Source organism: Anolis carolinensis, chromosome 1 (genome assembly GCF_035594765.1).
Source record: "Anolis carolinensis isolate JA03-04 chromosome 1, rAnoCar3.1.pri, whole genome shotgun sequence".
In the NCBI taxonomy this organism is placed as follows: Eukaryota; Metazoa; Chordata; class Lepidosauria; order Squamata; family Dactyloidae; genus Anolis; species Anolis carolinensis.
Window position 1 is genome coordinate 195,960,274 of NC_085841.1, and position 14,121 is coordinate 195,974,394.

A 14,121-nucleotide genomic window follows, 5' to 3' on the forward strand; every position below is an offset into this window, starting at 1 on the left:
CTAAAATCAAACTCTGTTCCCTCGCCTCTCACATAAGGGTGCTTGTCTGTGTGAAGAGGGTAGAGTGAGGGGTGTCTGTTATACCTGGCAATCCAAACAGGCATTCTATAGCACGTACATACCATATAGCCAAGTACTTTACCAACATAGCTTAGATTATTTTACTATATAGTTATTATAGCCTCTACTTTACCATATAGTTACTATAGCAAGTATATACGATAGCACATATATGCTGTGTAGTTAATAAAACCTAGAGTACTTACTTTATAGCCAATATAGTTTAGAGGAGATACCTAATAGGTATTAAAACTTAGAGTATTTTACCATTATTAGTTTAGCATTTTACCATTATAGTTTATATCTTATCTCAATAGCCTAGTTATTATACCTTATAGTTATTATAATTTGTACCTTACCATTATAGCCAATTACTTCACTTTATAGACAATATAGCCAGGCATTTACCACTATAGCCTGCATTTTCCATCAAAATAGTATCATATCGTTTTAGTTTGGAGTATTTTACCTCATAACCATTATGACACAGTGTACTTCATTATAGTTTTTTTTTACTTTGTCATCTTGAATCTGTATTGTATTAATAATCAAGTGACTTACCACAATTATTTTCAGATATTTTACTTCATACTGTACAAATATAGTCAAGTGTTTTTTTCCAGTGTAACTAAATTCAATTTACAAACCTCATCTCTGTAATATATTATTTTGATTCACTTTTCAAGAATCCTGACTGAAGTTAACTTTGCCTTTGTCTCAGTAAACTTATTTGGTTAACTTTATCCAGTCTCAAGATTCTTTATTTTAAGAACTGAAGTACATCAGAGAGTATACCGATAGCCACTGGGTAGTCCATCACAGTGTGGGTAACATAAATCTTGAATATTGAATGTGTAGATAAGGGAGTTGTGCTGTCCATATTCAGGACTTTGCTGTTTCTGGAGAAAGTCCCATGTAAAAACACATATGAAATTCTGCGTCACATGAAAGTACAAACGAAACTATCCTAGATTCTGAGATCTTGGATATTATTATTTCACAGTCAAAACCTTGGACCTAGTAACGACTTTCTTGTGATGTCACAAGGGCACAAGTTCACACATACACACATTAAGTATCAACATACACACATTTTTCAAGGCAACTCCCTCACCCTGAGATCCCCCCTTTACCCTGAAGACTTGGAGAGAGGGACTGGAAAGAAGCTCAATTCCTTTGCTGAAACGAATGCATCATTCCACAATCTGCAGCTACCAGAGCTCTTAAGTGTAACTATAGGTCCCCTGATTTACAATTTCCCACTGACTTCATAGAGGTTGATTTAAAAGATACAATTACAACAACATCTGTCTAGGGCCCTTTCTACACAGCTGTATAAAATACACATTATCTGCTTTGAACTGGATTATATGGCAGTGTAGAGTAAGATAATCAGATAATGTGGATTTTATGCACAATAGTGTTCTTCGCTTTGACCAGAAATTAAGGACATTTTGCCATCTGTGGTAGATATGCAAGTACTGAAATGTTGGACTGAAACACATATGATGATAGATGACATTTTAAAATTTTCATTATAGAAAATACCAGATTTTTATTTGTTGGGCATGATGGAAGCACAAGTGGAGAAGAAATACGGAAGAATTCTTCAATATATAATTACAGTTAATGGAATTGAATATGCTCAAAGTTATGTCAACAAAAGGCAATTGGCTGGTGAAAATGCATAATCCAGCTGAAATGGACAGATTGGCCAGGCTGATTCAGAAGAAATATTTTGTTAATTTAAGAGTGACTGGGACAGGTTTCCTTTTTTATGACAAGATGAAGGTATATCACAATTTTGATAGATAATAGAGATAAGAAGTTAGTAGGAGTGTAATAAAGATAATATACAATAGATGTTCAATTATATATCGGTTATAATCTCTGATTGAAGCAGAGGAAGTAATATTACCCTTCTCTGTAGTTTGTAGTGTTGTGTTTATTGTGTAATGCTGTTTATAGTATGTAATGTGTATACTTTATGTATGTACGCTTTCTTTATAGTTGTTTTACATTCACTTTTTGTGTGTTATATCAAAATAATTCAGCTCCTTTCATTGTTTTTAAGAGCCTAGTTATTGCCCCCTTTCCCCTCACTTAGGTTGTTATTCCAAAACAGAAGACTAAAATCCTATGGTTAGTCATGCCTATGTGAACTAATCTTTAAAACAAAAATTCCAATATCTTAGGTAGCTAGTTCACTTATTCCCTCCAAGCTTGTACCCCAACACATATGCATCATCAAGCAGATTTTTCAATATTCTTGTGTCAATCAGTGTTTCTAGTGTTGGATTTGTAGTCAATGATATTGAAATGCTTTCCATTTATTACATTATTGTGTACTCAGAAATGGAAAGAACATCTCTGAAGATTACATAGAGCTTCAATGCAGCTCAAACAAATACTATACTTTTCTCATTGCTTTGAAATAAAAAACAATTAAAATATTTAGGCCTGTGATTCTTACTTGTGGAGAAGTCTCACTGAAGACAGGGGCACATCTGAAGAGACATGCATAGAATTGTTTTGTAATTTGAGCTGGGTTGTGTTCAGAATGTTTAAACTCCTCCCACATTAAAAAAAAGAAAACAGGTCCATACCCTTAAATGTGTAGACACAGTGGTAAAGATCAGAGTATTCTCTTCTTCCACAGTGTATAGTACAACAAGGTTTCAAATCTGGCACAATATAAGAACCTGCAAGTTCAGTTATTCTACAGTCTAGGACAAAGCTATCCTGATAGTGTTGGATTCTCTCCACCAGCTATAAACTAGAGATAGAAAAATAATTCACTATATTCAAAAGAATGGTAAAAATGTGTTTATCCACTGTCGAGAAATCTTGACAATGAGAATACTATACATAAGGGAATCTTCTCAGTTCAACTTATTTTATGCAAAATTTGCACATTTTTCTTGCAAAACGCCCCTGTTTTTAATGCATTAAAACTCTGCAGAATAAGTCCTAAGCTATATATCATCTTCATAATCTGCAGCATTCAAAGCCTTTTGCACAGTGGGAATTTGCTAAAATTCAGGTACAGGTACAAAATCAAATAGTGAAGAATTACACCCCAATTTATAGACAGGTTAAGATCCGTTGTGACTTGTAACATTTGAATATATTTCCATTAAGTCCAGGGTTGAGGTTTGGTACAAAATATTAGATCCTTTTCTTCATCTTAGATAGGAAATCATTTCTCTTCCCCCGTTCAAAAAAATTCTTAAATGGGTAGCATTAATTTCAGAGTTTGAATTCCTTTGTAATGATTATTGGTCTTACCTTAGATCCACTTGATTAACCAAGTCATATGACTATGGATTGCCTTCTATCCTCTCCTTCTTTGTTCTTGTCCTGGAGCTTCTTGCATGCATCTTAAGGCAAAGCTCCTCCTGAGAATGAGCATTAAAATTAGAAAACATGAGATTTAGGCTCATGCTTCTAACACTTTGTAACTCTGTTAGATCAGTAGCCAAACTGCTTCAGGTGACAGACTCCTCTGGAGTGCTCTTAGGTCTGAGCAATTGGATCCAAATATGAATTGATGAGACTGTTCACCATTCAGGAAACAATTCAACAATAGGCCTCTAAATGACACTTTGGGGATCGAGATTCAACTGTGTGATCTGAGGACCTTAACCTCTGGAGCTATTTCGAAAATTCTGCAAGAGAAGTGATGCAGAAAGAAAAATTATTCAACTGCAGCATTAGCATAATTATCTTTTGCTCGCATACGAGGGATCTTTAGATCTAATATAAGGGTAACCTGGGCCATTTGAATTGTTGGATACAAGAACAAATCATAATTTATCTTGATTGCATTGGGTGGTCCTTTGCATCCCTAAATCTGGATTCAACCTATTGTTATTGGATACACTTGTTAGAATACTGGGATGGATGAAGCAATATGAAGTACATATTTAATGAATATCAATTAAACATATGCAATGCCTTGGGTCACGAATTTATATTTTTACACATGCCCACTTCTACTTAATGGCTCTATATCCTCAAGGCAGAATGATGGAAAATAATGAGGCTTAACAATAGTAAAGACTTATATGTTGCTTCCATTCCAGTGCTTATGTTTTAAGGATAATTAAATCTGGAGCCAGAGTAATTAAAGTTTAAAGATGCATATTTACCCAGGACTATAATCAGCCAGCTACAGGATTTAAAAATGCTAATAAAATGAGACTTTCTACAGAACAGAAATAACATTAACATGTTTTGTCGTTCAAGTAAAGTGTAATATGGAATGTATTCACTCATTTTTTCTCAGGTTATATCTCATTAATTTTAAAACTTGTAACTGGATGGACTAACATAAACAATTTTAAAGCATATTTTTAATATCTGCCATGACATGACTCCTCATTTCCAGCAGACAATCTTGTCTGATTTAATACATGGTTTTTGATATGGCTAGAAGACTCGCTGTAATTGACTTTTCCTACAAGAAATCTTTAGGGGATGAGAAGAGAATAATTGCATTGGAGTATACTATCACAGTAGAATATTAATCCTTAAACTTGTCCAAAATGAGCTGGACCTTACAGGAGACCAAGATCCAGCTGCAAGAAATGCCCTTGAGCAAATTGTGCAATGACATATTCCCCCTACCCAGTCATATGTGTGAACTAAAATTTCTCATCAGCCATTTGTAGCTGATGAATCATGCAAAAGTATGCTGATGCTAAAGGATCTCTGCAGAAGGTGTTAAGGAGCTTTTCTGGAGTAACTGTCTGCTACCCTGCATAAATACTGTAACATTGCTCTCTTGTGGCAGACAGTTTTTCCCAATATAGTATTTAGTAGTGAATCAGCCAACTGGGGGAATCAGGAGATTACTTATACTGCATCTTCCTTCTTGACACCTGCTTCAAATTCTTCTTTGTAACATTTAAAGATTTAAGGCTGCAACTGAATACTTCTTTTGGAGCAAGTTCCATTGCACTCAGTGGGGTGTAATTCGGAGTACACATGTACAGGTTGAATTACACAGGAACGGAAAAGATCCTATTGTTTCTTCTATAACAACGTATATTTACTTGTTCAGCTTCTATGTTTCTTTCAAGGGAAAAACTGGCAAGAAATTCTAATGCCCAGCAGCATGCATTTGTTTCTGTATCACGTTCACACAGATGCCCTCTTCCTGGCCAAGATCTTTCCTGTCAAACAGATGGTTGGCACTATTATTGATTACCTGTTGGGTCAAAGGGGAGAAGGGGTGCTTCAAATCAAATCCTAAGCTTCCTAAACAACTGAGTTGACAGTGCTGACCATCTGCTCATTGACGTGCATATGTGAAAATGGGAAGCTTACCAAGAACTAAGTAATAGATATTTCTGAGATGGATGCTATGCAAATGTGACAGCACAAGGCAATGGAGATGAGGTGCACACAGCATTCACTCAGCACGTGTTTTCCATGAGACCTACAGAAATAATTGTTTCCCATCGGTTCACTGAGGAGGCATGTACTAGAGATTTCCACCAACCACACAAAACAGTTCAGACAGACTTACAATTCAAAAAACATTGGGCATAACCTCAGACCAATTCAGAAACTGCTTACTTCTATTCAGATTCCAAAACTATTTCCAGATTGGGAAATCTCTTGATTTATCCTTCCCATTTACTATCATCGGGAATCTAAATAACAGCTCTAACATGCTCCTGGGATGAAATTTGAAAGAGTGGATAACAGCTGCCAAACTGTTGGACAGAAATAGGGAGGGAGTGGTTTGTGCCACACACCTTTCATGCATGTTTTAATGGAGCTGTCAAGAACTAATTCCTTGGGAAATTAGGATGGAAATATCTAAGCAACATGTTTGCTGAGATAAGCAAGGCCAGAAAGTTTCAGGTAAATATATGACACATTTAGAAAGAAGAGAGGAAGGGAGGAAAGACAGAAAAGGGAAAAGGGGAAAAAAATAGAGAATGCAGGCACATTGATGACACCAAGGCTCCTTTGGGCCATTGTTCAGAAAATAAGAGATAATACAGAAATGGTACTCAGTAACTGTAACTGTGAAGGCCAGGGGAATTGGCTATCTATTGGCTACCCAAGCGGCGTTCGGTTTACCCTTTAATTATACCTCAAACCCCAAAGTAAACATTCTTGAAGCTGGTTAAAGATAACCAAAAATAGGTTTATTGAACACAGGAAATAGTCCTTTTACTGTATTAGAAATAATATGAGGTAAACTATCAGCTTTGCTATCTTTGAGGTAAGTACCTATACTATGATCTATGTGGTAAGTACCAGCTATGGTGAACTATCTATAATGACTATGAGGTGAACTATAAGGTAAGTACATAAGCTATGAGGTAAACTATGAGGTATAATAACTATATGGTAAATACGTGAGGTAAGTACGTGATTTATGTAACAAAGTTCAGAGTTTCAAAATGATAAGTGGCAATTTGTGTGGAAGAGAAGTTTTAAGCTGCTGGAATGGGGAAGAATACTTAATAAGGGCTGTGCAAAACTTTATTTGTAATTTGTTTATTGCATATATTTTATAAGATTTGTACATACGAAGCAATATTATGAAATGGGAGGGGCGGCCATGCAAAAAACTTAAGATTAAAAACACTAAGCTATGACTTTCAGAAGAGTTATGTAAGTTTTGTAAATTACTCTAGGTTTCTGTTGCAGTTGCTGCTTTCCCACTATACAGAATCCCAGAATACTTGTATCTACACAAACACAAGATAGTCTATGTACAAAGAAAATATGTCCAAATAACATATAATATTATTAAAGTTCCCCATACAAAGCTCAATTTGACAGTACCAGACAAAATGAAAAGGAGCAACAGCTCTAACACAAAAGTTATCCAAGTCTGATATTGGTTCCAATGTATACATTGGATCAGACTTGGATAACTTTTGTGTTAGAGCTGTTGCTCCTTTTCATTTTGTCTGATACTGTCAAATTGAGCTTTGTACGGGTGCTGCTTTCCCCCCAAAAGGGCTGGGTTTAGTTCCCCCAAAGGGCCCTGAGAAAGATGGTGAGGCCCAGAATCAATGGAGAAGCCCCACTCTTTCCCCAAAGGGGCAGCAAGGGGGCCCAGGGTGGATGGTCAGGCAAGGAAGAAGCCGCTCTGGCACATGATCGGCCGAGACAGGGAGAAACCACACTCACATTGAGGCTGTAATGTGGGAAGTGAGCAGAAATCTGGGAAATGCAGTTTAGTGCAGGGTCTTTTGAATTATCTGCCACAGGGGCCCTGGCCTTCCCAAACTACATTTTCCAGAATCCTGCTTGGCGCCTTGTGCCTCCTCCTCCTCCCTGAAAGTTTTGGTGGGGGAAAACCCGTGTGTGATGACTCATGAGCCTTGTAGTCCTGTTCCTATTACTATTGTGGCAGACGAAGAGGAAAACATGGGATTTCCGCCGTTTCAGCCAGAATCGGAGCCGCTCCACCTGGAGGATGTTTGTCCTCAAGAATGTAGCCAAACAGGCCTTGGGCAGAATTCCCCCCCGCTTTCCCAGAGGGACAATTATAATAGAGATAGAGGAGCCAGAGAGGCTAATCGCCGGAGCCTGAGAATCGCTGCCAAACAACTAGCTGATTAGGTCTGCTTCCCTTGGGAAATTCTAAGGAGTCATGCATCTGGACAGAGTTGGGTTTCGCTTCTCGTTCTCTAGGGAAAGTGTTCTGTTGGCGGGAAAACGAGACCCAATATAGGTGCTGGTCGCAAGGGGAACTTTGCGGAGTCAATTGTTCAGCTTGAGGAGAGAGATCGTGTGTGGACTTCGTAACCCCAGTTCCTTGTTTCCCGGATCAAGTTTCCAGCCTTGCCTTGTTTCACGGACTTCCTTGGACTCTGTTCATGTCTCATGTTTGCCTTGTTTCAAGTCTTTGATCTAGCCAAGAATCAAGTTTATTTTCCAGCCTTGTTGTCAAGCTTCATTGGACCTTAAAGACTCTGTCATTCCCCACACTATTGCTTGGCAAAGTGTGTGTTTCGGTCAAGTGGATTATAACTTTGGACTCTAATATCTTATATTGGACAATACATTTCTGGACTATATTTGACCTCATCTGAAGGGTCTGCTTCTGAACTTTATTCTTCACTTGTTTTTATTGACTTTATATATTTCTATAATAAAGATATTAGATAGATTCTGGCCTCTGTGTAAGGTTATTGGTGCTCTGCAGCCTGGGTCCTGACACCGTGTTCATTCTCTAAAGAGATTTCAAGATAAAGGAAGATTGTTGGGATCTGAATTAACCCAGTGAAGTAGGCAAAGTTAAGACAGTAACTCCAAAGTTTACCTAGTATGTTTCCTATTATTATTATTATTGTTATTGTTATTATTTCAAAGGCTGGAGGGGCATTTGTTGGAGGTGGTTTGACTATGCTTTTCTTGCTAGGGAGAAGGGGGTTGTATTGAATGGCCTTTGGGGTCTTCCAGTGAAATAGTACTGCCAAGTTTAAGTTGGTTAAAGTTCTCTAAAAATTAGTGGATCTGCAAATCTTTCTGAAACTTATGTTATATCACTGAAAACAGAAATTTAAGGAGATAGCTATTGCAGGTTTTTAAAAAAATATGTTGTTCATAATAACTTTTTTAAATTCCCAAAATTCAGTGGATTCGTGAAACATTCTGAAACTTGGGGGGCAACAGTGGTAAATGTGTTCTACCATTGTAGCAAGTTTCCTCCTAATAGTTCTAAAAGTGAGAGAGAAAGGAACCCTGGAAGCTCCCCCCCACCCTTACACAATTACTTCACAAAAAGAAACAAAATTTTTGCTATATCATTATAGTTACAATACAGACCACTTACAATAATTTAGGAACACTTTAGTAATGATTTGCCGATGCCCTCTAATTTAGTAATGAGTATTCAAACCCTTTTTTTATTGATCGCACAGACCCTAGTGTAAAAAGCCTTACAGCCTTACTCCTCTTTCATTCCTCTTATGCTGTGTGTGTGTTGGGGGGGGGGGGGGGTGATAAAATTACACATCACAAAGGTGGGCCTATGCTAGAAAGTTTCAGAGTTTTGCAAGGATCAGAATAATGGTGATATAAAATCACAGTAAGGCTTTTTACACTAGAGAAGTTGTTCACCTGGAACAATGTTCAGATAGTCAATTATACCCCTGACTTATGAATCTCTGTATAAAAACCTCCAGAGAAAGAGAGTCCACCACATTTTCTAAGCAACAAATTCCACTCTCAAATAGCTCTTACCACGAATAAGTTCTTCCTAATGTTGGGGTGGAATCTATTTTCCCACAATATGTATCCAATGCTACATGGCCTTGTCTCCAGAGCAGCAGAAAACAAGCTTGCCACTTTTTCAAATAAATTTTGAAATATGATTTTTGTATCTCCTCTCAATCTTGTCTTCTTCAAGCAAAACATATCCAGCTCCCTCAGCTGCTCCTTGGGGCTTGGTTTCCAAATCTTCTATTATTTTGGTCGCCCTTCTCTGAACACATTCTACTTTGTCAATATTCTTCTTGGATTGTAATGTTCTGAACTGAACACAATCTTCTAGACAAGGTCTGTGGTGCAAATTCAACTCATTCTCAAGCTTTGAGGTTCCTGATATTAGGGACCAAGAAGACAAATCCTTATGGCATCTAATTGCATGGAGAGAAAAAATGCATACAATGGGGAGAAGATAGGTACAGTAGAGTCTCGCTTATCCAACATAAACGGGCCAGCAGAATGTTGGATAATAAGGAGGCATTAAGGAAAAGCCTACTAAACATCAAATTAGGTTATGATTTTACAAATTAAGCACCGAAACATCATGTTATACAACAAATTTGACAGAAAAAGTAGTTCAATACGCAGTAATGCTATGTAGTATTTACTGTATTTACGAATTTAGCACCAAAATATCATGATGTATTGAAAACATTGACTACAAAAATGCGTTGGATAATCCAGAAAGTTGGATAAGAGAGTGTTGGATAAGTGAGACTCTACTGTAATTTCTATCTTATAGATTTCTCTGGATCCTTCTTGTTTCCTTTAAACACTAAACAGTATACAGTCCAGGAAGTTAATTTTGTTTGTGTGTTTGTCTTGTGTTTCCATTTGTTGCATTATTTTGCAAAAGAGATGTGATATCCAAAATGGAGATCTTCACAGTATCTTTTGCTGGTGTTTTGCACTGTAGTAACAGACTACATGAATCATTTATTCGGGAAGGAAGTGACAGGCATCATTAATCTGCAATAAAACTGAGAAAGAAAATTGCAGGAAAAAGAATTCCTGCTAATAATTTAGGTAAATCACACTAATTAGTCTGCTGCTTCTGTGAGTTTGGTTAAATGCTCCTTTTAAATTTTATTGAAAGAACACTTCCAGCTGTATATTAATTTCCTTCAGTATATTAACAGAGTTTATAAATGGATCTAAAATATTAAGGGAGCTATAAGAGCCAAGGAAGATGTATACAATTCAAACAAGGATATTAACTACTTATTTGCCATCAGTCATGAAGAGCTCATGAGAAAGTAGATTAATTATATATATTAGGAGTCATACATGTTTAGAAATTGACCTCTGTATGTTATACCATGCAATCTTAACCAAACTCACTTAACGTGAATTAATTTGTATTTTAACAGATGTAATTAATTTCCGATTGAAGTAATGCTGTCAGTTTTGTGGTGTAAATTATTAATACTAATTTTATATTAGTAATAAGGCTTAATTGAATTATTAGATTGTTAAGCCTTAGCACAGAAAATAGAGCAAATGCCTCATTAAAATGAATTTTTTCCCAAAGTCAGTGTGTTTTGTAAAATAAAACAAAACATGTTCACAAAAAGCCTCGATATGTTGAATATTTTGCAAGAATTGACCATTTTCATTCTTGATGTGCCTTGTATAAAATTCAGTCTTTATTATCAGAAACATGAATATTATTTATCAGTTCTTTTGTATCTCTTCCACATTCTTTAACCCATCCTCTATTAATAAGAGCTTGGAGTATCAGTTTGATTAAAAGAAATAATTGTCTTATTTGTGGGTATTCACCCCCCCTTTCTTCTTACACTGAACACTAAAGGCTGCACATTCTAATTAGTTCCCACATTTCTTCCGTACATAGAAATGGGACACTAACTACTATTTCCCATGATGTCTTCTAATTTTGGACCTCTTTTTCATTTTTATTTTACATATAGCTATCACTTAAAAAAGGAAAAAAAAATAACAGTTGGGTTTTCATTTCCCTACAGTATCATATCCCTGTGTCGGTCTGTCTGTCTATAAGGCTAGAAGGCATGATCATCAAGTTTGCAGATGACACCAAATTGGGAGGGATAACTAATACTCCAGAAGATAGAAGCAGAATCCAAAACAATCTTAACGAATTACAGAGATGGGCCAAAACTAACAAAATGAAGTTCAACAAGGACAAATGCAAGAAACTCCAGTTAGGCAGAAAAAATGAAATGCAAAGATACAGAATAGGGGAAGCCTGGCTCGACAGCAGTACGTGTGAAAAAGACCTTGGAGTCCTCGTGGACAACAAGTTAAACATGAGCCTACAATGTGATGTGGCCGTGAAAAAAGCCAATGGGATTTTGGCCCGCATAAATAGGAGTATAGTGTCTAGATCCAGAGAAGTCATGCTCCCCCTTTATTCTGCCTTGGTCAGACCACACCTGGAATACTGTGTCCAATTTTGGGCACCACAATTGAAGGGAGATGTTGACAAGCTTGAAGGTGTCCAGAAGAGGGCGACTAAAATGATCTAGAGATAAGCCCTATGAGGAGTGGCTTAAAAAGCTGGGAATGTTTAGCCTGCAGAAGAGAAGGCTGAGAGGAGACATGATAGCCATGTACAAATATGTGAGGAGAAGTCATAGGGAGGAGAGGGAAAGCTTGTTTTCTGCTGCCCTGGAGATTAAGACATGGAACAATGGCTTTGAACTACAGGAAAGGAGATTCCACGTGAAAATCAGGAAGAACTTCCTCACTGTGAGAGCTGTTTGGAAATGGAACTCTCTGCCCCGGAGTGTGGTTGAGGCTCCTTCTTTGAAGGCTTTTAAGCAGAGGCTGCTTAAAACCCTGCTTCTTGACAGGGTTTGGACTGGATGGCCCATGAGGTCTCTTCCAACTCTATTATTCTATTATTCTATGATATAATAATAATAATAATAATAATAATAATAATAATAATAATAATAATAATATAGTTAAAGCAGTGGTATTCCCCATAGTAACCTATGGATGTGAGAACTGGACCTTGAGGAAGGCTGAGTGAAGGAAGATAGACGCTTTTGAGCTGTGGTGTTGGAGGAAAATCCTGAGAGTGCCTTGGACTGCAAGAAGATCCAACCAGTCCATACTCCAGGAAATAAAGCCCGGCTTCTCACTAGAGGGAAGGATATTAGAGGCAAAGATGAAGTACCTTGGCCACATAATGAGAAGTCAGGAAAGCTTAGAGAAGAGAATGATGCTGGGGAAAATGAAAGGAAAAAGGAAGAGAGGCCGACCAAGGTCAAGGTGGATGAATATTATCCTTGAAGTGACTGGCTTGACCTTGAAGGAACTGAGGGTGGACCTTTGGCATGGGCTGGTCCATGAGGTCACGAAGAATCCGAAGTGACTGAATGAATAAACAACAACAAAATAAGCTTTTATTTCTAACCTACTCTCTCTCACTGAAGGGACTCAGGGCAGCTTCCAAGTACTAAGGCAAATATTCAATGCCATATACAATCATAAAAACAAAGGAAGATATTCAATGCTAGATGTAATCATAAAAACACAGCACAATAAAATAGCAAATGATAGTTAAAAAGCACATAATATACTCTATGAGGAGGTTACTAATAGCAATAAGTACTGTTTAAGTGTAGAATCTATAAATATAAAATATAAATGTAAAAGTGGCTCTATCTATCTGTCTGTCATATCTCCTGACAAAGACAAGGGAATTAAATGTACCCTACCTCAGAAATCTGTACATTTCCAGAGCCGGTCACATATTTTGGTAAAATATGCATAAATAATGTATACATTGGAAATATGTATACCAGTAACTGAAATCGCAAACTTTTGAAAGATGAACATCAATATGCCATAGGGAGTATCTATAATGCAAAATGAATGCAGATTGATGTCACTTTATCTGCTATAGCACAATGCTATTGAATCATGGGACTTATTGTTTTACAAGGTCACTCTTTAGTCTTCTCTTTCATATAGTGCTTGTACATCACCCAACTAAAACTCCATGATTCCATAGCATTCAACCATGGCAGTTAAAGTGGTTTCAATCTGCATTGATTCTACAATGTAGATGCAGCCTTTGTTATTTCAAAAAAATATACACATTATATATATATGGCATACATATATTATGTGCAACAAATGGAAATTTTCATGTGAATAAGAACTATATGTGATAAATTGAATTTGATGCACAAAAAACCTATGGATTTCCAGGGTAAAATAAACCAATGGGCAACTGGAATGAGAAAGAATTCTTGTAAAATTCATAGAAATGCAACAAAAATGACACTGACGAACTCATATCTCTGTCATCAAAAAAGAACAATACATATATTCAATCTGATGAACTGGTCTCTTGTTTACTAAATCCTAAAGCATAATAGAGATAATAACACATTTCATTTTCATGGATTATGCTGTCTGTGTGTTTACTTGCCTATTTGTGTGTGTGTGTATGTTTTCAAGTCACTTATGTCAACCTCATGGATTTCATAGGGTTTCCCTAAGCAAAGAATACTCAGGGTATTCTTTGCTATCTACTTCCTAAGAAATGTACCCTACAGCACCTTGTATCCATTGGAAGTCTCTCATTCAAGAATGAAGCAGAGATGATCCTGCTTAGTTTCTCAGATCAGATGGGATATGGTGCCTTCAGGATATTTATGTATTATAAACAAAAATCTGCAGTTCAGAAGCCATGGGAAATTTTTGAAACAACTATATCATTTTTGGATTTTAATTTGAATCAAAATTAAGTCATCTCAGTGTCTGACTCATCCAGCCATTCCTGATTCACCTCTCCCTTTCTTTCAAAGGGAGGATGGA

The 14,121-nt window shown here is 36.8% G+C and overlaps 1 long non-coding RNA gene across 1 annotated transcript in view; it reads right to left on the reverse strand.

Annotated features, from left to right (window-relative positions):
* LOC107983159 (uncharacterized) overlaps positions 1–14,121 on the reverse strand; it is a 150,496-nt gene that overhangs the window by 73,375 nt on the left and 63,000 nt on the right. Inside the window, exon 3 of the long non-coding RNA XR_001730592.2 lies at positions 3,349–3,458. This is a non-coding gene — a long non-coding RNA (uncharacterized LOC107983159). The remainder of the gene's footprint in view (positions 1–3,348; positions 3,459–14,121) is intronic.